We start from the raw sequence: 2,659 nt of genomic DNA, 5'->3' as shown, positions 1-2,659 counted from the left end.
GATGATGACGAGAGCAAGGGGTGAGAAGCTTCAGACATTTCACAAATCAATCACTCCCCCCCTCTGTCTAGCTTCTCCTTCTTTATAATCCCTTTGCCTAATCACAGAACTGGGCCAAGCCCAAGTCTTACAACCCATTCCATCAAGAAGGCCCTGGATAAGAAGAGGGTCATGACACAGGGTACCCGATGTCTACTACACAACCTTCTTCTTATAGACATTGTTGGTCCTCCGAGTGCAGAGGTTTGTAGGACAGTAGCAAATTTCCCTCAAGTGGATGACCTAAGGTTTATCAATCCGTAGGAGGCGTATGATGAAGATGGTCTCTCTCAAGCAACCATGCAACCAAATAACAAAGAGTCTCTTGTGTCCCCAACACACCCAACACAATGATAAATTGTATAAGTGCACTAGTTCGGCGAAGAGATGGTGATACAAGTGCAATATGGATAGTAGATAATAGTATTTGTAATCTGAAATTATAAAAACAGCAAGGTAACAAGTGATAAAAGTGAGCGTAAATGGTATTGCAATGTGTTGAAACAAGGCCTAGGGTTCATACTTTCGCTAGTGTAAGTTCCCTCAACAATACTAACATAATTGGATCACATAACTATCCCTCAACATGCAACAAAGAGTCACTCCAAAGTCACTAATAGCGGAGAACGAACGAAGAGATTATGGTAGGGTACGAAACCACCTCAAAGTTATTCTTTCCAATCAATCCGGTGGGCTAGTCCTATAATTGTCACAAACAGCCCTAGAGTTCGTACTAGAATAACACCTTAAGACACAAATCAACCAAAACCCTAATGTCACCTCAAGTATCCGTGGGCATGATTATACGATATGTGTCACACAATCTCAATTCATCTACTCAACCAACACATAGAACCTCAAAGAGTGCCCCAAAGTTTCTACCGGAGAATCATGACGAAAACGTGTGCCAACCCCTATGCATAGGTTCATGAACCCGCAAGTTGGTCACCAAAACATACATCAAGTGGCACGTGGTATCCCATTGTCACCACAGATATCCACGGCAAGACATACATCAAGTGTTCTCAAATCTTTAAAGACTCAATCCGATAAGATAACTTCAAAGGGGAAACTCAATTCATTACAAGAGAGTAGAGGGGGGAAGAAACATCATAGGATCCAAATATAATAGCAAAGCTCGCGATACATCAAGATCATATCACCTCAAGAACACGAGAGAGAGAGAGAGAGAGAGAGAGAGAGAGAGAGAGAGAGATCAAACACATAGCTACTGGTACATACCCTCAGCCCCGAGGGAGAACTACTCACTGGAGAGCGCCGGGATGATGAAGATGGCCACCGAAGAAGAATTGCCCCCTCCGGCAGGGTGCCGGAACGGGTCTAGATTGGTTTTCGGTGGCTATGGAGGCTTCTGGCGGCGGAACTCCCAATCTATTGTGTGTTCTGAAAGTTTTAGGTTACGTAGGTATATATGGGTGCAGGAAGTACGTCGGAGGAGCCACGGGGCCCCCACGAGGCAGGGGGCGCGCCCTAGGGGGGTGGGCGCGCCCCCACCCTCGTGGGCAACCCGTGTCTCCCCTGACGTGAACTCCAAGTTCCCTGGGTTGCTTTTCTTCCAAAAATAACTTCTCCAGTTGATTTCGTTCCGTTTCGACTTCGTTTGGTATTTCTTTTCTTCGAAACACTGAAATAGGCAAAAAAACAGCAAATCTGGGCTGGGCCTTCGGTTAATAGGTTAGACCCAAAAGTAATATAAAAGTGGAAATAAAGCCCAATATTGCTCAAAACAGTAGATAATATAGCATGGAGCAATCAAAAATTATAGATATGTTGAAGATGTATCAGTACCGTTTTTAGACGATAATGGCTCCCTAAAGATGGAAGAAGGTTCTTCCCGCCTCGGTGGTGCCCGTCAAAGGGCGTGCAGATGTGTGTCTCGAGCGAATCTCGCAGGATTCGGCCGGTGGTTGATTTTGGTGGATCTGTTCGGATCCGGTCTTTGTTCATCTACATTCGTGTCTTCAGGTTGGATCCGTCCAATGTGCGTGCCTGTTCATCATCTGCTATTACTGTTCTGATACGCTGGTCCTACGAGGCTTTAACTCGGTAATTGATTATAGGCGCATCAAGCTAACCCGGTCAGCATTTCCCCAAGTCCAGATCTACTGCCATCTAGAGTACAAACCACCCTTTCGCAATCGCCATGTGCGAGGCATGCAACTCTATCTAACAATTCCTTAATGAATGGTGATGCGGATCGTTCCAGCCCATTTTGGTTTAGTTTTTTTAATCAAACAAGCATAAACTAAAGTGGGGGAGAAAAGCCCGGATCCAACGCAACGATCTCCCTCCCTCCCTCCCGTTTCCACGCTGGTGGGACTGGCGGTGGCGCACTCCTCTCTCTCCCTGGCCGCTTCTCCCCCACCGCGAGCGACCGCGAGCTCCCACCAACCGCCCCACCCGCCGGCCTCCTCACTGCTCGGTAAGGAGTAAGCCACACTCCACTCCCCGTCCCCGACCGACACCCAGCGCCGGCGCCTCCTCCATTCCCCGCGCGCCGATCGCGACCCCCCACCCCACCGCGACACCGATCCCCCGCCCGCCCTCCCCCCTCCCTCTCCCCGCCGCGCTGTCTGTCGGCGCCCACACCCACCGGCCC

The sequence above is a fragment of the Triticum dicoccoides genome, chromosome 1A (genome assembly GCF_002162155.2).
Source record: "Triticum dicoccoides isolate Atlit2015 ecotype Zavitan chromosome 1A, WEW_v2.0, whole genome shotgun sequence".
NCBI lineage: Eukaryota > Viridiplantae > Streptophyta > Magnoliopsida > Poales > Poaceae > Triticum > Triticum dicoccoides.
Note: the sequence above shows the minus strand (reverse complement) of the source record.